The sequence below is a fragment of the Oncorhynchus keta genome, chromosome 21 (genome assembly GCF_023373465.1).
Source record: "Oncorhynchus keta strain PuntledgeMale-10-30-2019 chromosome 21, Oket_V2, whole genome shotgun sequence".
In the NCBI taxonomy this organism is placed as follows: domain Eukaryota; kingdom Metazoa; phylum Chordata; class Actinopteri; order Salmoniformes; family Salmonidae; genus Oncorhynchus; species Oncorhynchus keta.
Window position 1 is genome coordinate 24,766,610 of NC_068441.1, and position 25,784 is coordinate 24,792,393.

Here is a 25,784-nt window from a genome sequence, read left to right on the forward strand (position 1 = left end):
GTAATGAAAAAGAAGATAAGTTTTGTATGGATGGTAAGATGATGAAAATGTATGATGTTTGAAAAGGACTTTGACATTCATAATAGACACATACTGTATCCTGAGTCCTAAATGGCACCCTATTCCCAATATGGGCTCTGGTCAAAAGTAGTGCACTACACTCTTAGAAAAAAGGTTTCCAAAAGGGTTCTTCGCTTGTCCCCTTTTTGGTTCCAAGTTGAACTCTTTTTGGTTTCAAGTAGAACCCTTTTGGGTTCCATCTCCCTGGAACCTAAAAATATTTTTCAAAATATTTTTTTGTTCTAGATAGCAAAAGAATGCCTAAGAGTGTATGTAGGCAATATGGTGCCATTTGGGATGCACACAAAGGCTGTAACAGTATAGTATGCTAACAATGATGACACATATTGCTGTAACGTTTTTAAAGGTTGGCCTATAGTACAGTGCTGAATGGATGGCCAGTGTTTCCCAACTCCAGTTCTTGATTATCCCCAACAGCACACATTTCTGTTGGAGCCCTGACAAACTCACCTGATTCAACTCATTGAGAGCTTGATGATTAGTTGACCATTTGAATCAGGTGTGCTTGTTGGGGCACTCGAGGACTAGAGTTGGGAAACACTGGGTTAGACCACTATGTGAGCGGATGAGATATTGATTTGGTCGCAGAGGGACAATAAAAACTATTGTTTTCACACCCTATCACAGAGACAAAGATATCTCAACGGTGGTTAAACAGAACAACATTTACCATGAAGTCCTTCAAACTTCAATATCAATACTCTGTCTCACCTCGAAGAATAACAGAAAACTACATTGGTCAATTATCTCAGAAACTATTTTCTTCAGAGATAGTTAAGGTGATATGGAAAAATACATTTTGTTGATAAACAAAAACCAATGACAAAAATAGATGTCATTTGTGATACTAAAGAAATAGCCTAAAATATATTTTAATCCTTATCCTTTCAAGTGACATTTAAATTACTTTTAACAATCCTCACATTAAGCTAATCAATACACAAATCTGTCTGACGCATAACGTTACGGACAAAGGTCAAGGACGGAATGTTCCATGATCCAAGGGGAGGTATAAAGGGTCAAGGGTCATGTGTGAAATATCATAAAGGTTGTAGATATATAAAACGGCCTCCATTGGAAACTTAGATACGATATAGATGCATTGAAGGCAATCAACAAATCATGTTAAATTAGGCTGGGGATGGACATAAGCATGTTGATCAATAATTGAAAGACTGATCACACAGAAATGGATTATACATACAAGAAGCACACTTTTTACTATGCCATTTATTGAACAGGCTTCTTGCGAAAGCTCTATAGTGAGAGACACACTAAGTATTAGAGTTTTTTCCAATGTTCTTCAATCCTGGTCCTTGGGAACCACAGTGTGTGCAGGCTTTTGTTCCAGCCATGTACTAACACACCTGATTCAACTATTCAAGGGCTTGATGATTAGTAAATTTGTTGAATCATGTGTTAGCAGTAGTAGTAGTACCGGGCTAGAACAAAATGTCCCCAGGACCAGGAATGAACAATGCTGTTTTTGACTATTTAATGTAAACAATGAAGGCAGAAAGACACTGAATGTTTCGGAATAGAATGAGTGTGTCATGCTGACATGTATTAACTGCAGTTACTACACTACAACAAAGCTAATAGCCTGAGGGGAGCATACACGAGTGAACTGACAGCAAGGTCAAACATTCTAATTGAAACAATTGAGTGCATCGACAGGCTAATGTTCAGACAAAGTGATGAGTCAATGATTGTTGATCAGAATCACCTTTATTCACCGAGTACATTTACGCATAATCAGAATTTTACTTGGTGATATGGTGCTGCTTGTGACAGACAACATTTAGAGACAGAATACAGATAAAGTTTAAACAAAGTTTACATACATTATTTACAGCTAGGTAGAGTTAGCATAAAGTTATAAGGGAATGAGCAGATATACAAATATACAGTGGGTTTACGGTTTATATACAGTGGATTTCCACATTTACAGTATCAGTATGAATATATCTAAATGCAGAGAGACAAACAGAGTGTAAATGCTGTATAGTGCAGTTATTTTGTGTGTAGTTCAGAGATGGCTTGATACGGTGTGGAGCATAGAGTGCATAATTCTTTAGTCTCTATGGGCCAGATGGCAGGTTGATGAGGACCACAGCATAATTCCTTAGTCTCTATGGGCCAGATGGATGGTTGATGAGGACCACAGCATAATTATTTAGTCTCTATGGGCAAGATGGCTGGTTGATGAGGGTCACAGCATAATTCTTTAGTCTCTATGGGCCAGATGGCTGGTTGATGAGGGCCACAGCATAGTCCTTTAGTCTCTATGGGCCAGATGGCTGGTTGATGAGGACCACAGCATAGTCCTTTAGTCTCTATGGGCCAGATGGCAGGTTGATGAGGACCACAGCATAATTATTTAGTCTCTATGGGCCAGATGGCTGGTTGATGAGGGCCACAGCATAATTCTTTAGTCTCTATGGGCCAGATGGATGGTTGATGAAGGCCACAGCATAGTCCTTTATTCTCTATGGGCCAGATGGATGGTTGATGAGGGCAACAGCATAATTCTTTAGCCTCTATGGGCCAGATGGCAGGTTAATGAGGACCACAGCATCGTCCTTAAGTCTCTATGGGCCAGATGGCTGGTTGATGAAGGCCACAGCATAGTCCTTTAGTCTCTATGGGCCAGATGGATGGTTGATGAGGGCAACAGCATAATTCTTTAGCCTCTATGGGCCAGATGGCAGGTTAATGAGGACCACAGCATCGTCCTTAAGTCTCTATGGGCCAGATGGCTGGTTGATGAGGACCACAGCATAGTCCTTTAGTCTCTATGGGCCAGAAGGCTGGTTGATGAGGGCCACAGCCCGGGGGAAGAAACTATTCAGGTGGTGGGAGGTTTTGGTCATAAGTGACCTGAACCGCCTGGCAGAAGGGAATTTTTGAAGGTGGTGGTGACCGGGGTGGGAGGGATCGACGATGACCTTTCCTGCAGGCGCAGACCCAAACCAGGTGGTGATGGACTCAACAATTGATGCATAAAACTGAACCAGGATTGACTCTGAGATTGTTTTTGTTCAGCTGCAGGAATTAGTACATACACTGCTGTACTTTCTTGGTGACCACTGTGATATTGCCCTCCCACTTGAGGTTGTGGGCGATGATGGTCCCAAGGAATTTGAAAGAGTTTTCTGAAGTCAACCAACATCTCCTTGTTTTTTTCTGTGTTGAATTCCAGGTTTATTGTGACTGCACCAGGCCACCTGCCGATCGACCTCTCTATGGTACATGGACTTGCTGTCGATGATGAGACCAACCAGTCTGACTCAAGAGACTCGAGTCTGACTCAAGTCACAAATTTGATGACTTGAGACTTGGTTTGGTAGATAATAAAATAACTTGAGACTTGACTTGGACTTGGATCCTCAAGACTCAACTTTGACTTGAGACTGATGACCTGAAATTATCTGGCCAGGTTTTGTAGTGTTTTGTCGCTCATTTTGAGACAAAGTCTCCAAGGATTACTCTCCACGCAGTCAGTAGCCGCAGCATCGACCTTGCAACAACAAAAACTGCAACAGATTAGCTAGTGAAATGCACACTCAACCCTTTAATTGGATCAGCAAACTGTCAATCAACACTGGTCAGCAGTTTGCTGATTTACTGTACAGTTATAGGATCAGGTGCAGCGCAAATGTCAAATTGTAGGGAGAGAGAATTGACATAATAAATAAATACGCAGCTCCAAAAATTGTTTGGCAAATCAAGAATATTAAGTGTTTACTTTGCAAGCTTACGAGCAATTGGGCATCAATCAACAATTGCTAGCATAGGCCTACTAGCATGTCATCATTCCTTCCCAGTACTGTTTATTGCAACACTTGTTTAATGTGTGATAAGATACATTTTAATTTAGCCTACTATTTCTTACCCTCTGAGTGGTGCAAGACTCATGGAGGTAGAAGTTCTGTTTATTAAATTCAATGTATGGTATCCTTTGTTCATATTTTCAGGGCTATGTCAGAGTTCTGTGTGTTTGTGTCCTATGTCTCAGTCACTCTGTTTGTACAGTGGTTTGTGAAAGTATTCTTTTATTTTTATTTTATTTTTTATTTCACCTTTATTTAACCAGGTAGGCTAGTTGAGAACAAGTTCTCATTTGCAACTGCGACCTGGCCAAGATAAAGCATAGCAGTGTGAACAGACAACACAGAGTTACACATGGAGTAAACAATTAGCAAGTCAATAACACAGTAGAAAAAAATGGGCAGTCTATATACAATGTGTGCAAAAGGCATGAGGAGGTAGGCGAATAATACAATTTTGCAGATTAACACTGGAGTGATAAATGATCAGATGGGCATGTACAGGTAGAGATATTGGTGTGCAAAAGAGCAGAAAAGTAAATAAATAAAAACAGTATAAAAACAGTATGGGAATGAGGTAGGTGAAAAAGGGTGAGCTATTTACCTATAGACTATGTACAGCTGCAGCGATCGGTTAGCTGCTCGGATAGCTGATGTTTGAAGTTGGTGAGGGAGATAAAAGTCTCCAACTTCAGCGATTTTTGCAATTCGTTCCAGTCACAGGCAGCAGAGTACTGGAACGAAGGCGGCCAAATGAGGTGTTGGCTTTAGGGATGATCAGTGAGATACACCTGCTGGAGCGCGTGCTACGGATGGGTGTTGCCATCGTGACCAGTGAACTGAGATAAGGCGGAGCTTTACCTAGCATGGACTTGTAAATGACCTGGAGCCAGTGGGTCTGGCGACGAATATGTAGTGAGGGCCAGCCGACTAGAGCATACAAGTCGCAGTGGTGGGTGGTATAAGGTGCTTTAGTGACAAAACGGATGGCACTGTGATAGACTGCATCCAGTTTGCTGAGTAGAGTGTTGGAAGCCATTTTGTAGATGACATCGCCGAAGTCGAGGATCGGTAGGATAGTCAGTTTTACTAGGGTAAGCTTGGCAGCGTGAGTGAAGGAGGCTTTGTTGCGGAATTGAAAGCCGACTCTGGATTTGATTTTTGATTGGAGATGTTTGATGTGAGTCTGGAAGGAGAGTTTGCAGTCTAGCCAGACACCTAGGTACTTATAGATGTCCACATATTCAAGGTTGGAACCATCCAGGGTGGTGATGCTAGTCGGGCATGCGGGTGCAGGCAGCGATCGGTTGAAAAGCATGCATTTGGTTTTACTCGCGTTTAAGAGCAGTTGGAGGCCACGGAAGGAGTGCTGTATGGCATTGAAGCTCGTTTGGAGGTTTGATAGCACAGTGTCCAATGACGGGCCGAAAGTATATAGAATGGTGTCGTCTGCGTAGAGGTGGATCAGGGAATCGCCCGCAGCAAGAGCAACATCATTGATATATACAGAGAAAAGAGTCGGCCCGAGAATTGAACCCTGTGGCACCCCCATAGAGACTGCCAGAGGACCGGACAGCATGCCCTCTGATTTGACACACTGAACTCTGTCTGCAAAGTAATTGGTGAACCAGGCAAGGCAGTCATCCGAAAAACCGAGGCTGTTGAGTCTGCCGATAAGAATTTGGTGATTGACAGAGTCGAAAGCCTTGGCGAGGTTGATGAAGACGGCTGCACAGTACTGTCTTTTATCGATGGCGGTTATGATATCATTTAGTACCTTGAGTGTGGCTGAGGTGCACCCGTGACCGGCTCGGAAACCAGATTGCACAGCGGAGAAGGTACGGTGGGATTCGAGATGGTCAGTGACCTGTTTGTTGACTTGGCTTTCGAAGACCTTAGATAGGCAGGGCAGGATGGATATAGGTCTATAGCAGTTTGGGTCCAGGGTGTCTCCTCCTTTGAAGAGGGGGATGACTGCGGCAGCTTTCAATCCTTGGGGATCTCAGACGATATGAAAGAGAGGTTGAACAGGCTGGTAATAGGGGTTGCGACAATGGCGGCAGATAGTTTCAGAAATAGCGGGTCCAGATTGTCAAGCCCAGCTGATTTGTACGGGTCCAGGTTTTGCAGCTCTTTCAGAACATCTGCTATCTGGATTTGGGTAAAGGAGAACCTGGAGAGGCTTGGGTGAGGAACTACGGGGCGGAGCTGTTGGCCGAGGTTGGAGTAGCCAGGCGGAAGGCATGGCCAGCCGTTGAGAAGTGCTTATTGAAGTTTTCGATAATCATGGATTTATCGGTGGAGACCGTGTTTCCTAGCCTCAGTGCAGTGGGCAGCTGGGAGGAGGTGCTCTTGTTCTCCATGGACTTCACAGTGTCCCAGAACTTTTGGAGTTGGAGCTACAGGATGCAAACTTTTGCCTGAAGAAGCTGGCCTTAGCTTTCCTGACTGACTGCGTGTATTGGTTCCTGACTTCCCTGAACAGTTGCATATCACGGGGCTATTCGATGCTATTGCAGTCCGCCACAGGATGTTTTTGTGCTGGTCGAGGGCAGTCAGGTCTGGAGTGAACCAAGGGCTGTATCTGTTCTTGGTTCTGCATTTTTGAACGGAGCATGCTTATCCAAAATGGTGAGGAAGTTACTTTTAAAGAATGACCAGGCATCCTCAACTGACGGGATGAGGTCAATGTCCTTCCAGGATACACGGGCCAGGTCGATTAGAAAGGCCTGCTCACAGAAGTGTTTTAGGGAGCGTTTGACAGTGATGAGGGTGGTCGTTTGACTGCGGCTCCGTGGCGGATACAGGCGATGAGGCAGTGATCGCTGAGATCCTGGTTGAAGACAGCGGAGGTATATTTGGTGGGCCAGTAGGACAGGATGACGTCTATGAGGGTGCCCTTGTTTACAGAGTTAGGGTTGTACCTGGTGGGTTCCTTGATGATTTGCGTGAGATTGAGGGCATCTAGCTTAGATTGTAGGACTGCCGGGGTGTTAAGCATATCCCAGTTTAGGTCACCTAACAGGACAAACTCTGAAGCTAGATGGGGGGCGATCAATTCACAAATGGTGTCCAGGGCACAGCTGGGAGCTGACGGGGGTCGGTAGCAGGCGGCAACAGTGAGAGACTTGTTTCTGGAGAGAGTAATTTTCAAAATTAGTAGTTCAAACTGTTTGGGTATGGACCTGGAAAGTATGACATTACTTTGCAGGCTATCTCTGCAGTAGACTGCGACTCCGCCCCCTTTGGCAGTTCTATCTTGACGGAAGATGTTATAGTTGGGTATAGAAATCTATGAATTTTTGGTGGCCTTCCTGAACCAGGATTCAGACACGGCAAGGACATCAGGGTTAGCAGAGTGTGCTAAAGCAGTGAGTAAAACAAACTTAGGGAGGAGGCTTCTGATGTTGACATGCATAAAACCAAGACTTTTTCGATCACAGAAGTCAACAAATGAGGGTACCTGGGGACATGCAGGGCCTGGGTTTACCTCCACATCACCCGCGGAACAGAGAAGGAGTAGTATGAGGGTGCGGCTAAAGGCTATCAAAACTGGTCGCCTAGAGCGTTGGGGGCAGAGGATAAGAGGAGCAGGTTTCTGGGCATGGTAGAATATATTCAGGGCATAATGCGCAGACAGGGGTATGGTGGGGTGCGGGTACAGCGGAGGTAAGCCCAGGCACTGGGTGATGATGAGAGAGGTTGTATCTCTGGACATGCTGGTTGTAATGGGTGAGGTCACCGCATGTGTGGGGGGTGGGACAAAGGAGGTAACAGGGGTATGCAGAGTGGATCTAGGGACTCCATTGTGAACTAAAACAATGATAACTAACCTGAACAACAGTATACAAGGCATATTGACATTTGGGAGAGACATACAGCGAGGCATACAGTAATCACAGGTGTTGAATTGGGAAAGCTAGCTAAAAACAGTAGGCGAGGCTAATCAGCTAGCACAACAAACAGCAGGTAAAATGGCGTTGACTAGGCAACTGGGCGGACAGATAAAACAAACAAGCAGAATGGAGTACCGTGATTAATGGACAGTCCAGCGTGCGTCAGCTATGTAGCCAAGAGATCAGTGTCCAGGGGGCAGCGGTGGATGGGCAGGGAAGCTGGGCTGGCGAGTGTTATCCAGGATTTAAAAAAAAAATAACAATGACTAAATAGCTTGTAGCTAGTTAGCTGGTTAGCGTCTGGAGGTTCTTGAGTGTGTCATAAAAATAAAATAAAAATTAAAGGTGATAGCGATTCCGTATCACAGTGGGTGAGGCAGGTTTCCGGAAGGTATAAACAAAATAAAAATCAAAGAGAGATAGAAAGTAAATGGGTTCAGAGTGTTTGGAATGCAGTGAGCCAGATGGTTAGCAGGCCTGTGCTAACAAGCTAACAGTTCGTAGGCCCGGGCTAGACAAGCTAGCCGTTAGCAGGCCGAATTAGCAAGCAGGGAGATAGCGAGGGCTAGAGAGCTAACCTTTGGGGGACGTCGCGATGGGGTGAGTCTGTTTATTCCTCTTCTTGCGGTGACATCGACAGACCGGTCGTGGGCCCGGGTAATTGTAGCCCAGGAGTATGCTACAGGAGCTCTAGTGCGCTGGGTGAGCTGGAGACACAGCGTTTCAGAAAGCTCGCGGGCCTTGGCCAGCAGATGGATCTTTGGCGATGTCGCAACGAAAAGCCTGTTGAAACCACCTCGGACGATTATGTCGGCGGACCAGTCGTGATGGATCGGCGGGGCTCCGTGTCGGCAGTAAAGGGTCCAGGCCAATTGGCAAAAGAGGTATTGTTGGGCCTCTTCGGCTAGTCGGGAGATGGGCTTAGCTCAAGGCTAACTGTAGCTTGTTTTGGGACAGAGACGTTAGCCAGGAGTAGCCACTCGGATTGCAGCTAGCTAGTTGCGATGATCCGGTGTAAAGGTTCAGAGCTTGCGGTAGGAATCCGGAGATGTGGTAGAGAAAGAGCAGTCTGATATGCTCTAGGTTGATGTCGCGCTGGTGTCCTAGTTAGCTTTGAAGACCGCTAGCAATGGCTAACTGAGTAGTAGCTAGTTAGCTGGCTAGCTTCTGATGGTGGTTCCGGTTCTAAAGTAAAGTATAGAAAAAGCAGATCCGTACCACATTGGGTGATGCGGGTTGCAGGAGAGTATATTCAGCTCTAGTTTGAAAGTGAGATTAAAATATGTACGAAATATATACAGAAAAAAAACTAAGAAAACTATATTTACACTAGACAGGACGGGACAAGACAAAACACACGTCCGATTGCTACGCCATCTTGGAATTCACCCCCTTGGCATTTTTCCTATTTTGTTGCCTTACAACCTGGAATTAAAATAGATTTTGGTGCTGCAATATGTAACTTTTTGGGCAACCTGACCAAATTCACATAGAAATGTGAGTTATAGATCTGTCAATCTTCATCGAAAGCACGTCTAAGAAGTGGAAGATCTGTTCTATGTGAACTATTTCTATGCTTGCCGTTCTTAAGTTTTGTAATTGGGCTCCTGAGTGGCGCAGCGGTCTAAGGCACTGCTTCTCAGTGCTTGAGGCGTCACTACAGACACCCTGGTTTGATTATAGGCTGTGATTGGGAGTCCCATAGGGTGGCGCACAATTGGCCCAGTGTTGTCCAGGTTTGGCCATTGTAGGCCGTCATTGTAAATAAGAATTTGTTCATAACGAACTTGCCTAGTTAAAAAAATATTAATATTTTAAAGTTGGTTTTGTACACCAGCTTCAAACAGTTGAAAATACAATATTTTTGGTCATTGAAAATATAGCGGTTTAGATGAAGCGGTTTTTCACAGCGGGTTAGATAAACTGAAATTGGGCAAACTATTAGCATTTTAGCAACAGGAAATGGCAGAGCGATTTCTGCATATTGCACCTTTAAGTGTGGCTGGCAGCGTTCCTGCTGTTCTGTTTCCTAAAGAGTCTGTTGATCTCATGCTGTGTGATGACCAGGGGTGGGGGAAGGGGAGGGCAGCCTGGGACAGGATGGCGGGGACCTGGGATGGCAGAGGGGTAGAGTAGAGTGGAGCCTGAAGAGGTATGGGGAAGGGAGGGGTGGGATTGAGTAGATGGGTGAGAGGCGGAAGTGGCAAGGAGGGGGAGGTGGGAGTGGGGGGGGTTTGTCCTGGTGATTGAGGAGACATTGTGAGTCAAATCTGCAGTAAAACTGGTTTAGTTTATTCAGCAGTGAGGGGTCATCTGCCGTCAGAGCTTTTGGTTTGTAGGTGGTAACCTGTTTTAGTCCTTTCCAGAGAAAAAAAGCAGTCATTGCTGGAGAACTATTGCTGTAGCCTGACTTTGTACTGCTGTTTGGCTGCCTTAATTCCTGAGAGAAGCTTTTTCTTGGCCTCTCTGTAGAGGTCCCCGGTCTTTCTCCTGTGGTCTTCCTCTCTGGCAGAGCAGAGAGCCCTGCGGGCTTCCACTTTGGCACTGGAGAGCCCTGAGCTCACCAGTGAACCATGGCTTGTCGCTGCTGTTTGATACAAAAGTGTTTGATGGGATGCAGTTCTCCCCACATACACTGATGTCAGATGTGACCCTGTCTCTGTAGTCAAGTATGTTGGCATTGTTGTTCTTGAATATGTTCCAATCTGTGAACACGACAAGAATGAGAGATTGGTGTTAACCCTCTACTGATATGGACAACATGATGGACATCAAAGCAGTGACCCGCTCCTGCAGGTTCATGCTCTACAACACCCGGAGAGTAAGCTCCTACCTCACAAAAGAAGCGGCACAGGTCTTAATCCATGCAATTGTCATCTCTTTTCTGTACTACTGCAACTCTCTGTTGACTTGTGCCATCAAACACCAGCAACTTATCCAGAATTCTGCAGCTCACCTGGTGTTCAACCTTCCCAAGTTCGACCAAGTACCCCCGCTCATACGCACACTCCACTGGCTTCCAGTTGAAGCTCGAATCCACTACAAGATCATGGTACTTGCCTACGGAGCAGCAAGAGGAACTGCCCCTCCCTACCTATGCTCAAACCCTACACCCCAACCGAGCACTCAAAGCACTCCCTCCCGTCCAAAAAAACACTTTCGTAAACGAACACTCGTACTTGACTCTTTTCCCGCTTACTAGCTCTGACTTTGCTGATAGCTACTTAATTGAGGAAAAATGTACTTACTATGACTGTGATATGTGGTTGTTCCACCTTAAGATTAATGCACTAACTGTAAGAGTGTCTGCTAAATGACAAAAAAATGTAAAAATGTAAGGAGAGGTAAACTCAAGTTATTCCTTTTGACAAGAGGCGAGAGGGTGAAGAGAGTAGCAAGAGGCAGAGCCAGAGAGAGAGAGAGATAGATGGTGTTGCGAAATGGCAGGGAGAAAATGGAAGTAAAAGAGGTTGACAGAGAACACTGGATTAACCTTTTCACTAGTTGCAAAGAAAAAGCCATATCTCAGACCGGCCAATAAAAATAAAAGATTAAGATGGGCAAAAGAACACAGACACTGGACAGAAGAACTAGAAGGCCAGCATCCCAGAGTCGCCTCTTCACTGTTGACGTTGAGACTGGTGTTTTGCGGGTACGATTTAATGAAGCTGCCAGTTGAGGACTAATGAAGCATCTGTTTCTCAAACTAGACACTAATGTAGTTTTCCTCTTGCTCAGTTGCGCAACGGGGCCTCGCACTCCTCTTTCTATTCTGGTTAGGGCCAGTTTGCGCTGTTCCGTCAAGGGAGTTGTACACAGCTTTGTACGAGATCTTCAGTTTCTTGGCAATTTCTCACATGGAATAGCCTAAATTTCTCAGAACAAGAATAGACTGACGAGTTTGAGAAGAAAGTTCTTTGTTTCTGGCCATTTTGAGCCTGTAATCGAATCCACAAATGTTGATGCTCCAGATACTTAACTAGTCTAAAGGCCAGTTTTATTGCCTCTTTAATCAGAACACCAGTTTTCAGCTGTGCTAACATAATTGCAACAGGGTTTTCTAATGATCAATTAGCCTTTTAAATGATCAACTTGGATTATTGGAATTGGAACACAGGACTGATGATTGCTGATAATGGGCCTCTCTGTACACCTATGTAGATATTCCATTAAAATCAGCTGTTTCCAGCTACCATTGTCATTTACAACATTAACAACATCTACACTGTATTTCTGATCAATTTGATGTTATTTTAATGAACAAAAAAAAATTGTATTTTCTTTCAAAAACAAGGACATTTCTAAGTGACCCCAAACCTTTGAGTGTATGTAGCCTGAGAAACAAGGTTCATGAAATTGACATCTTACTAACATCAGAAAACATTCATATTCTGACCATCTCTGAAACACACATAAATAATTCATTTGATGATGCAGTAGCAGCTATACATGGTTATAGCATATACAGAAAAGATAGGAATGCAAATGGAGGAGGTGTATATGCTATACATGTCCAGAGTAATATTCCTGTTAGGCTGAGAGACGATCTCATGTCAGATGATGTGGAAGTAATATAGCTACAGGTTCATCTGCCTTACCTAAAGCCTATTCTCATAGGAAGTTAGTATAGAGTGCTAAAAGTGTCACACCCTGATCTGTTTCACATGTATTTGTGATTGTCTCCACCCCCGTCCAGGTGTCACCAATCTTGCCCATTATTCCCAGTGTATTTATTCCTGTGTTCTCTGTTTGTCTGTTGCCAGTTCGTCTTGTCTTGTCAAGCGTACCAGTGTTTTTCCGAGCTCCTGGTTTTTCCTAGTCTCCGTTTTTCTAGTCCTCCCCTTTCTGACCTCTTGCCTGCCCTAACACTAAGCACGCCTGCCTGACCACTCAGCTTGCCCTTATCTCGAGCCTGCCTGCCGCCTTGTACCGTTTGAACTCTGGTTTATGAACTTTTGCCTGTCCTCGACCTGCCTCTTGCCTGCCCCTTGTTGTTAAATATATTTCAGAGACTCGAACCATCTGCATCCTGTGTCTGCATCTGGGTCTCACCCTGTGCCGTTATAAAAGTCATAATTTGGACTATACAGTATGTGTTAAATGCTCAATAATGTATGTGATATCACCAGAGAGATGTATTATATTTGTTGTGTTTTGTTTCCTTTTTGGACCACAGGAAGAGTAGCCGCTGCCTTGGCAGCAGCTGATTGGGGATCCTAATAAAATACTAATACACTCGCCTGTGTGTGTTATTTGGCCAGCCAAGTATGCAGTAAACAGTGAACAGTATAGCTGGAAGCAAGGTGACACACCACAGACACAAAGCCTAGCAGGCATGTGATTGACAGGCCAGACAGAGATGGAGGGGATGGGGGAAGAGATGAAGACAACCAGCCTCATGTTCTATTTAACAACAACCCAAATAGAGGAGAAACGGGGGGAAAATGCTCGTCCCTGAGGTCATTAAAGTTTGATGGCAGATCCAGCACATCTCCCCAACCAGGAGCAAAATCTCCTAACAAAAAACAAGCAATCAATCAACTGATTTGGCCAAAGTCAAAGGAACCAACCCAGGCCTCTCATTACCCATTCAGAAGCTTCATTTGGACTCAGGGGGTGACATGAGAGCCTTGTGTGTTCCTCTGTGCTCTCTTCATTAGTTTGACTCTGTTCAGATTGATTTGTGACTGGAACAAACTTTGCACCAGTCACACATCATTGTTCTCAGAAAGACAGCAAGTTCTACCACCTCACCTAGCAGGCAACCAATAGACCTTGCTTATGGCTATCGAGCTCATTCAATTTGATCTAACTACTAGCCTCAACCAGCAGATAGAAACATTGTTTTAGAACTTATAATATAATTAAGTTCACACTGTCTTGTTGACAGATTTAATAAAATAAACACAAAACACAGTATTTATTGGTCCTAAGTAGAGGCGTGTCACTCTAACCAGAGCGAGAACTCTGCTCCATCTACTACAGTTATGGGGCTCTGTTGCTATGGTATAGGTGAGAGTTGACTGACAGCTAGTCAAGCTCCTATAGTTCCACTGTCACAGGAGGCAAATCTATAAACAGATCCGGCTGTCAATGTGACAGGTTCTCATTAAGACACACACACACACAGCAATGGCCTTGGGAGACAAAATGGTGTGACATCTGCAAAAGGACAGAGACCACCACTAAATTGAGAGTGAAAATATAGTGATAAAGTGTATTGATAGATGGGTACTGACAGACAGAGGGAGCAAGGGGGAGGGACAGAGAAAGAGAGAGGGGGGTTAGAGAAAGAGAGAGAGTGATAGCGAGAGAGAGAGAAAGAGAATAAGAGGGCTAGAGAGAGAGAGATGGGAAGAGAGTGAAGAGACTGCTGACTCATGGCTGTCTTAGGTGTTTCTAATGTCCGCAGTGAGACAATCGATCAAAGGCTTAATTTTCCCACTCAATTCATCCCGCAGTGCTAACCGCTAGCAGCCACCAGCTGGGCCAGCAGCCTCCCTGGAAGCCAACCAACACCTAGCAGAAAAAGCAGCCTGTCCAAGCCCAACACAGAGCATGCTACTGCCAGCTCAATGCAAAGAAGCCAAATGAGAAAAGAAATGTAGCTGCCTAGTTCACTCTATTTTCTCTGGACAGTCATCAATAGTAAATAGAAATATTCATACTACGGCTAGCGCTACTGGGATATGTTATTTAAATCTGACAGTAAAATAATAGAATACGCTCCACCTGTCATTTTCACTTCTGCTCAGTTTGCTTAATGCAGACCCCCACCACCCAACCATACACTGATATACACACTCACATGTACACACACTGCCTACTGCGTCCCGCCTCAGAGATGGCTACGTCACACACGAGCACACACACGCCATATTGTGCCACCAATACAAACAGCCTATCCCACCATCCACTGCTTCAAACCCCCACACAGGAACGTATCCTCTATCCCACATCACCACCAACAAACCACACAAACCTACTCCCCTTTGAAGATTGATAACCATCTGTGGTAACTTACATCTTGTGTGTTTAAAAGACTGCTGGATCCCATCCACCTGTTTGAGAGTGAGACAGAAAGAGAGAAAAAGAAAGGGGGGATGTAGGGAAGGAGTGATGAATGGGAGGGAGGTAGAGAGTTGCAGATGGATGTTGAGTCGTGTAATCGCTTGAGGGGAATGTTTGAGCCCTATTCACTCCCTCTATCCAGCTCTCATTTGACCACTCCCAAACCCTCCTCCTCTTCTCTCCTCTTTCCCATCCATCATGCCTCTCTTGCTCGTTTTCTCTCTCCATATTTTCAGTATCTCCTCAATGTATTGAGATCTTTAAAGCTCTTTCTGTATCAGCTATAATATCAATTAAAAACAGATTTCCAATGGAAATCTTTGTAATCACAATTCTACTCATTTCTATCACCAACATTTTGTATTTCCTTATAAACACTAATACTTGCTCTTTAAAAGAGCCTTTGATTCCCACTATCTCTCTCTGCCTTACTCACACAAAAGGACACAGATGGCCTAACACCTACACAAAACAGCCCACAACTCACCCACCCAGCAACACATTCACATGCCTGAGGTGAACCCAAATCCTGTCCAAAATGGCCCTGGTACAGTAAGGCAGAGGAACCCCTAAGGATAGCTATAGATGAAGAGGACCTTGATCTCTAGGTAAGCCTTGGGTCCTGGGGAAGTGTCATCATTATCATGTGTCGGCTTATCAGATTGTTGTCAATAGAAGTTGCTTTAGCATCCGTTATAAAACCTTCTCACATCACATAACTATCCCCAGCCCGAGAGACCAAGTCTGTCATTTAGCCATTACAAGTACCAGCCCATCAATAAGGCCAATCAAGACCGCAATGCAATCAAGCCTCTTTAAAAAAGAGAATGAATCCAAATCAGGCGCCACTGAGTCACTGTATAATCAAGCTATGACGGAGAGGGTTTAAGCATAGCAGGCCGCATGGAGAGAAATTATGATGCTGGTAGGTTGTGTATTCTAGCACAATGTGATATGTAGTGCTGTTGAACAATAACTTAGTGGATTATAATTACATTCATTAGGATACATTTTTTTCTCCCATAATTACTCCCACATTACTTGAGGGGTTTTAAGTGCTAAGCGGTGCTAAGCAACGGTGGTGTCACAAACCTTTCTGTCATGAGGCGTGAATGAGTTCCGTCTGGGGCACAAATGGCCATTTTAGGTGAAAAGAACATGACAATCTCATAAATTGTGAGGACCAGCTTCACAAAAATTGCACTGTTTTCCAAGAAAAGCATTCAAATCCTGTGTATTTTTCTGACCTGGCCTGGGTTTCAAATACTTAAAAAAATGTATTCAAATACTTTGAGCTTTGCTTGAGTCTACCTGGCGTGCCAGATGGGGCAGGTTTGCAATTTTAGTAGGCTACTTTTCTGTTGGTTTATTAAACCAGACAGGCTCAAACAAGTATTTCAATCAAATTCACAAGTATTTGAAACTCAGGTGTGGTATTTTCCCCATTGTCATTCCATGCCCCCCACATACATGAAAACTAAAGTTTTCGCAGACAGTATGCCACTTTTAGGAAGTGTTTATGTATGAATTCGTCCCAGATAAGCATGCTGCTGGTGTTGGGACGGAGGTGTAGTTTTGTTTTTGTTTCACCATACGCCAGAGTCCCATTGTAATATTACAGTTCAACATCTGCCTGAACAAGCCAAGGGAGAGAGAGAGGGGGGAGAGGGAGAAGGAGAGAAAAACAGGAACAGAGAGATGGGTAGATCAAGAGAGGTTACATTTTTAGAGCAAAGGGAAAGAAAGAGAAAAGGACAGAGGATAGACACAGTAGCAGAAAGGCAAGACAGACAGACAGACATGACAGATATGAGAGGCCAAAGTAGGGTTAAAGTGATGAAGTTAAATCTCTCCAGAAGGCAATTAGAGCTCAATGAATCCCATCTATCTCTTGCAGACAGGGCGTCATTTGGGCAGGAGGGGAGGGCCACTACTGTCATCTCCCTCACTCCCTCCGCTAGGCTATCACACTGCAGTGACAGACCTCAACAACAGAAGGAAAGGGAAACCAGCACCATACCGTCCTGCATGTGGCCTTGTCATACTACACATGTACACACGCATACAGGCACACACACACTCTCACACCCATGAACGGATGCACACGGGCACACATAACACGGACACACCCACGTGCACACGTTCACACACACGTGGACACACACAGCAAGCGCACACACGAATGCACTCACACAGACACATGAATGGATAAAAAAAGCACACACATTTGTGTTTTATCTCCCCACTTTCACAGCGATCTCCCCCTCCTTGATGGCATATCTCTCCTTAGTGCCTCCCTCAACCTCACTGGCGATTTATCTTTCCATCTATCCATTTTGTCTGCTTTTCATGTGTCCCTCCCTCCCACCCCCTCTCCTTACTTTTATCCTATCTAGCTTTGGATCACACACATCTCTCTCACTTTCTCAATGTATTTATTGTGCGGTGGAGAAATCTTTTCTCGTCACTCATTATCTTGGATCAGTGAATTAATTGCAATGTGCTTCTAATTTCACATAGCCACCTCACTGCTTTACACAGGGGAAAAGTCTGCACAGATGAACTGTGTAAAACTGAACCCTCTTCATATTCATTTGTATTCATCCAACCCTGTTCAAACCTTCTGAGTCAGAGAGAGAAAATATTAGAGATGGTTTTGGATGACTTTAAATATCCGGCCATGAAGAATAAGCCGAGGCTGCGGATCCGTACGTAACCGTCCTGCCCCCCTGGATCTTTTTTTCCCCAGAGCTGAAGGTCCGATTCAAGTTCTGCACGTGTTATTTTACATATCTGCTGCTCTACCTCCCCTTCACGTTTCTCTCTTTATTCACCTTCTTCTGAACCCTCAACCAATTTGATCGACATGATGATGTAGCCTATGTCTCGGCCTTGTATTACTAAGGGTAATTTAGGACGAAGGCTGCCACTTTCTCCGTCTGTTGTAACTAAGGATATTGCAGCAGCATAAGCAGGGTGCAGACTACACATTGCATTGGGGAAAAACAATCTGCTTTTTAAACACACACATACATTTGCGATGATGTAATCTTTATAGTTATGCTGCCGTATTGTATCCTGAAAAAGAACACTTCTACTTTGACTGCTTTTCTGCTCCCTACTATGCCAATGTTGCAATGATGATGAAAAAATGTAATTAAATCATTATTTAGACTGCATGTCTGTGTCTTGCTTGTGTTTGATATGCTGCCTAAATAGCTGCATGTACTCTCTTCTGAAAAAAGAACATGACATTGCTAATTAGACTGCCTGTTTGTGTCATGCTTATGTTTGCAATAGCCTAGCCTACTGTTCCAACAGACAAAGAAGTTTGTTAAACAACATATGGATCATGTGCAACATGTCGAAGTTGGTAGACTACAACATGACAAGACGTCCGATCATTAAAGCGGCAGCAGAGTGAGCAGCAGCTATGCAAAAATATATATATACGTACTGTAGAGACCCCTCGGACCTTTAGTTGGCAGGAAGAAAGGTCCAGGAAAAGTTGGATCTGCAACCACTCTGTTAAGAATAATAGTCTCCAGCAGTCTTAGAAAATAGCTGGAACCAGTGAGTCTGTGTACTGTAGGCCCTCAGGTTCACAACACAAAAGCCCATCAGATATATCAACACAGATGAAAACATACTGTATGAACACATTCAAAACCACAAATGACTTAACTGAAGACAACTGCCTTAAACAACAACCTTTCTTAGCCTTTCTTATTTCTGATGTCCCTAGACTTCCAGGCAAATTGTGACTCTCATGATGTTATGAAATCTTAGGATAGTGAGTGTATTAACCTCTACATCGGAACATTCAGTGCATTACAGAACAACTGTAGGAGAGAGCAAATATTTTACTCATTGTACAGGAATCAAATATGACAGCTTCGCTCAATTACTGCAGCAGCTAGCTGTAGAGTGACACATTTGTAAAAATATATTCCCCCACCACATCCACCATCAAATCCTCCATGAATACACACACGTGCACCACATCATGCACAGAAAGACAAACACCAAACAAACACTCTAGTGTGCAAAATTGTAAATTGTATGCACACACACGTTCTTTCTCTCGCTCGCACTCTCTCTCTCACACACACACACACACACACACACACACACACACACACACACACACACACACACACACACACACACACACACACACACACACACACACACACACACACACACACACACACACACACACACACACACACACACACACACACAGGGCCAGCTCCAGGCATAAGAGTCATAAGTGTTTTTTAAATGTATTTTTATAAAGTCAGCGGGGGTCTCAACTTACTTTTGAGAGTTAGAATAGTAGAAGAATCAAGGTGCAAGTTCGAAATTTGGGTGTGCATCAGTAGTTCTCTTGTTTTGTCAGTCAGTAACTGACAGTCACTCAATTAGCCATGTCAGCTAACAATTTTTACATTGGTAAGTTAGTCTAGATAGTTATCTAAACTTTTAGTAATCATGGCTGAATACCAACCAGGCACACTGGGCGTGTGCCCAGGGGCCCTGACCTCCAGGGGGCCCCCATTGATTTTGCTAGTCACTCCCACTCAGATATTATTCCATGACATAAGTCATGACAAAATGTGTAGAATAGCGGGAAATTAGCTTTAAAACATTATCGCTGCCCCATGAAAAAATGTGTAGAACTGCAGAAAACCTGCAACATATTCTCTATGCCTGCCCCATGGCTAAATGTGTAGAATTGCAGAAAATTAACATTAAAACTCACGTTTTTCTCTCTGGCGTCAAGAGGGGGGAGCCACAAAAGAAATGTGAGTGGAATGGGAATTGTTTTTTTGAGACAATCCCTTTGGGTTTCACAACAGGGACTCCCCAAGCAACAATACGAATGAGGAGAAAAGCAGCTCCTATAACACACAACTGATTGCATACAAATACACAGGCAATGTAAAATACTGTGTGACTACACAGCCTCTTTGATAACAGTAGGCCTAAGTTTGGACACACCTACTCCTTCAAGAGGTTTTCTTTATTTTGACTATTTTCTACATTGCAGCTTAATAGTGACGACATCAAAACTATGAAATAACACATATGGAATCATGTAGTAACCAAAAAAGTATTAAACAAATCCAAATATATTTTAGATTTTAAAAGTATGCACCGTTTGCTTTGAGGACAGCTTTGCACACTCCCAGCATTCTCTCAATCAGCTTCGCCTGGAATGCTTTTCCAACAGTTGAAATAGTTCCCACATATGCTGAGAACTTGTTGACTGCTTGTCCTTCACTCTGCTGGCAAACTTATCCCAAACAATCTCAATTGGATTGAGGTTGGGTGATTGTGGAAGCCCAGTCATCTGATGCAACAGTCCATCACCCTCCTTGGTCAAATAGCCCTTACACATCCTGGAGGATTGTTGTGTAATTTTTCTGTTGAAAAACAAATGATAGTCCCACTAAGCGCAAACCAAATGGGATGGCTAGCCATGCTGGTTAATTGTGCCTTGAATTCTAAATAAATCACAGACAGTGTCACCAGCAAAGCACCCCCACACCATCACACCTCCTCCTCCTCCATGCTTCACAGTGGGAACCACACATGCTGAGATCATCCGTTCACCTACTCTGCGTCTCACAAAGACATGGCATTTGGAACCAAAAATCTCAGATTTGGACTCACCAGATCAAAGTACATATTTCCACGGTCCAGTCCATTGCTCATGTTTTTTGGCCCAAGCAAGTCTCTTCTTCTTATTGGTGTATTTAATAGCGGTTTCTTTGCAGCAATTAGACCTTGAAGGACTGATTCACGCAGTCCCCTCTGAACAGTTGATGTTGAGATATGTCTGTTACTTGAACTCTGTGAAGCATTTATTTGGGCTGCATTCTGAGGTGCAGTTAATGAACTTATCCTCTGCAACAGAGGTAACTCTGGGTCTTTCTTTCCTGTGGAGGTCCTCATGAGAGCCAGTTTCATCATAGCGCTTGTTGGCTTTTGCGACTGCACTTGAAGAAACGTTCAAAGTTCTTGACATTTTCCAGATTGACTGACCTTCATGTCTTAAAGTAATGATGGACTGTCATTTCTCTTTGCTTATTTGAGCTGTTCTTGCCATAATATGGACTTGGTCTTTTACCAAATAGGGCTATCTTCAGTATAACACCCTTAACTTGTCACAACACAACTGATTGGCTCAAACGCATTAAGAAGGAAAGAAATTCCACAAATTAACTTTGAACAAGGCACACCTGTTAACTTCTTGGCGCACCCATCCCGTTAGCGGGATAATTTTCGTCAACATCCTCTGAATTGCAGAGCGCCAAATTCAAATTAAACTACAAAAAATATTTAATTTTCATGAAATCAGAAGTGCAATATAACAAAACACAGCTTAGCTTGTTGTTAATCCACCTGGTGTGTCAGATTTCAAAAAAGCTTTACAGCAAAAGCTATCTAAGCGTTTATGTTAGGACATCGCTCTCAGCAGACAAAACATCACAAACAGCTAGCAGCAAAGTAGATTGGTCACGAAAGTCAGAAAGGCAATAAAATGAATCGCTTACCTTTGATGATCTTCGGATGTTTGCACTCACAAGACTCCCAGTTACACAATAAATGTTCCTTTTGATCCATAAAGATTATTTTCATATCCTAAATACCTCCATTTGGTTGGCGCATTTTGTTCAGAAATCCACAGGCTCGAGCGGTCTGCAGACGAAAATTCCAAATAGTATCCGTAAAGTTCGTAGAAACATGTCAAACGTTTTTTATAATCAATCCTCAGGTTGTTTTTACCATAAATAATCAATAATATTTCAACCGGACCGTAGCTTTTTCATTAGGAGAGAGAGAGAAATTGTCTTCTCCAAGCTGTTGCACATGCAAAACACTGCTGGCACCCAGCAATCCACTGACGTGATGTGACCGTTCTCGCTCATTTTTCAGAATAAAAGCCTGAAACTATGTCTACAGAAAGTTCACACCATATGGAAGCCAAAGAGAAAGGAATCTAGTTGATATTTAAATGGAGGGAAGGCATGCAATGGAACAGGGAGATTTGTTTCTCTTAGGCATTTCCTTGTTGGATTTCCCTCAGGTTATCGCCTGCAATATCAGTTCTGTTATACTCACAGACAATATTTGGACAGTTTTGGAAAGTTTAGTGGGTTTTCTATCCTAATCTGACAATTTTATGCATATTCTAGATTCTGGGCCTGAGAAATAGGCAGTTTCATCTGGGTACGTTTTTCATCCAAACATCAAAATACCGGCCCCTACACTCAACAGGTTAATTGAAATGCATTCCAGGTGACTATCTCATGAAGCTGGTTGAGAGAATGCCAAGAGTGTGCAAAGCTGTCATCATGCAAAGGGTGGCTACTTTGAAGACTTTGAAATATAAAATATATATAATATATATTTTGATTTGTTTAACACTTTCTGTTTTCCACATGATTCCATGTGTTATGTGTTTTGTATTCACTATTATTCAAGAATTTAGAAAAAGAAAACTACCCCCCCCCCCAAAAAAAAAAACTAACCTTGGAATGTGTAGGTGTGTCTAAACTTTTGATTAGGGCTGTATAGTAGGCAGCCTATAGGGCAGGGATATAATATGGACGTGTGATTGTCTGATAGTACTCTATACATTTAGGTGATAAATGGATGCAGACTGCATGAAAACAAAGCTGTTTTACAACAGTAGTGCAACTGACTACATAAAGGACTCTTTAGACTGAGTGCTACTAGTCCATCTAGTCTATGCTGTAACATGGCTCTTCTCTCATCTTCCTTAATTTTGCCTTTCTGGGACAAACTTAAACAAAATGCATTCATGGAATGAATTCCGATTTTTTTTAAATACCCCTGCTATGTGACAGTCAGTGGTGTTTGCAATGACAATATGCCTATATAGTAGTCTAACATTTAGCCTACTTGCCACAATGAAGCATACAAAAAAACTAGACCATGTACTATTACAGCATACACAGTAACACCTATGCACTTGGCGACTTATGTGTATTTGTCGTTCCAAAGCATCCATAAAAACAACCATTCGACAGAGACACTCCTCGGCAGGACAGGCTTTGGTAAGCATCCCATTACTGCCCTGGCTACGTTAGGTTACTGAGCTGGTAATGACGCTCTATGGACTTCTCTTCCCGACCCTCTGGGCTGATCGCACACTTCTACCGACCCTGCATCCTTGCCATGTGGCCTGAACTGCAACATGTGTGTTAATGTTGCATAATTCAACATTTTTCAATTCAACAATTTCTTCCAACTTCTCTTGTATCAATGTCTAAAACAAACAAATGATCCTTCAATAGATAAATGAACTCTCAAGATGCAGTATATATATATATATATATATATATATATATATGTAGAGGATAACATGGCGGAAGGCTAACGGCAGCCTATAACCTATATAGAATTATAAACATAATGTAAATGGTTTAGTACTTTTTTTTACTTACCTCCTTACGCCGGTTTAGGAGGGGAATTCCCGCTACATTATACTGCAGGTGTCCGCGCGCTGCGCTATCTCTCGCGTGCACAGAGCACCAAAGCTCCAGGACAGCCCGCTTTCAGCGCGCGACGTGACCGGAATAATTTCGCGCCTTTAGCGCGGGATTGGTACGAAATCCTCCACGGGACAAGAAAGAATGGTTAGTACCGACCTTTTTCTGTTCATAAATCAATTAATTTCTCAACCTTTTAGCGTTTTCCCTCTCTAGACGAAATCAGCTCATTGTCTCTACACAGAATGAAGCATCCCACAAATGAATCAATCAAACGAAACGCATAGATTACACATGCACTGCAGCTGGTTGCCGCTCATAGAAGCGCAGCCAATCCAACCCTTCTCCAATATGGTCACTATCTGCAGGCATAAAGGAAGGCATGTAGGAAGGGGAGGCGGGTGGAGAAGGGGGGATTGAGCGCTATAGTTGGAGGGGGAATGGAATATGAGGAAGGGGGTATGATGGGTATTGTTACAAGGACAACCTGAGATTCCTCAAGGGTGAATGCTCCCTAATAGTGATTCCTGAAACATTTCTGCTCCCTCTCACACACAGTACAACACTATATTACACCACCTCCACCTTCTCTATCTCTCAGGGTGGGTATGTGAGGACAAGATGAAAGAATGGCAGGTCCGCTTGAGAAAAAATGGCCACTGTTTTCCTCTCTATTCAACAGATATTGTATTCAGACAATGTTCCGTTTCATTTGGTTATTTTCCTCTATTTCCCCCTGTATTTTCTAGAGGTGAGAGCTCCCCACAAGCAATCACACTGCCTTGAATATGAACGGGTGTCAGTGACGAGTGCAAAACTGAATTACTTTACACATTGTCTGATGTCAGACCCTGGCACAAAAATGTCAGTCATTGTCTATCCATATCAGACGTTTCAATCTCAATCTGTGAGAGGGTGAGAAGTTAAACCAAATAAATGATAAGATGACTCTGTCAACATGTCAGAGGGATGAATAGGATGAAGAATAAAATAGGTGGCATATAAAAGGGAGAAAGCTGGAGGTTTTTATGTGAACCTGTCAAAAATATGAATTTATGTCCAGTAAATTGTCACACTGACTTCATGATGAGTTGCCATATAAGTGAAGCTCAATGTTTATAATTCAAACACTTCTTTCTTCCCTGTAAAACAAGGTAGTGTTTAGTGGATAATATCCAGTGGCGACCCATCATTCAGGGCAGATGGGGCAGAGCCACATTTTTTACTTTTTTGGGGGGGAGGGGCTTGCCTGTTTTGCATGTTAGTTTGGCATTAATATGTGTCACATATCAGTTTTGCAAACAATGTCAAAAAATATATAGATATATCATTGAGTTAAAAAAGTTGCATACAAACATGGTCTCGTCTTTGTTTTCTTGGGTAAGGCAGCTCCAAAATGCATCTGTTTCAGCCTAGCTCAGTACTTTCCGTGGTGGTGGGGCAAGCCAGTAGAAAATACGGAGCATTGAGCGGTGTTCTGTCATTCATGGGGATACTACTTCACCACCAAGTCTAAGGATAGAGCTCTAAAATTCCTGCCTCTTGTGTGCTGCTATAGAGTTACATTAGTAGTGCCCATCCAAGAAGGCTCAAGGTGATTGGCCACAGATAAAATGACATCTAATCACTTTATATCTACAGTAGCTTTGATTGGACAACATCATACTTTCATACTTTTTAGCTAGCAGTCATCATCATGAATCAAGCTGACAATCTACTGGCAAATCCTTTTTAATCCTTGTCATATGAAGAAAATTAATGAAGAGAAATTATAGATCAAACGTATCGGTGCACATCGGCCACAGCAAGTTACACAGCAAGTTGGAAATCGCAAATTCAACAATGAGTGGTTTGGAAGGAATCAGTGGCTAACGGCAAACATTACAAAGCAATCATCAGCCTGTTATTCAGTGGAGTGGCTGTGTGGTCCCAAGTCTAAGATTAAGGGTCCTAGTTTAAAATGATAAACATTCAACATTGTCCATGTTGTCAATGAAGCATGATTTGTGCCGCGCTCAAAACAATTGTTAATTCAGAACTGCAAAATATGACTTTAGTGAGTTCAAGACAACTGGCAACTCTGGAGAAACGAGCTACGACTGAGAAAATACGTTTTAAACTTTCATCCAACTCGTAATTGTAAATTTGGACCTCGGGCATCTTTCTAAAGCTACGACCTGAAGATCACTGACGTCATCGTGATTCAACCCTTTTTTTCCAGAGTTCCCAGTTGTCTTGAAAGCACCATAGATTCAGAGAATGCCAGGCTTTGATGACAAAGTCTGATGACAAAATTTGCCTATGAAAGGACCGCCGTGCCACCTTCCTGTTCAAGTGAGCACAGCACAACAAGGTGAGACTAAAAATGTATTGTATGCTGC

The 25,784-nt window shown here is 43.3% G+C and overlaps 1 protein-coding gene across 1 annotated transcript in view; it reads right to left on the reverse strand.

Annotated features, from left to right (window-relative positions):
* The window catches only part of LOC118400325 (G-protein coupled receptor 22-like), a 30,093-nt gene extending 6,356 nt beyond the window's left edge, over positions 1-23,737 (reverse strand). The window contains exon 1 of the mRNA XM_052473570.1: positions 23,359-23,737. The gene's annotated coding sequence lies outside the window, so the exon portion shown is untranslated. The remainder of the gene's footprint in view (positions 1-23,358) is intronic.
* Between the last annotated feature and the right edge of the window lie 2,047 nt (positions 23,738-25,784).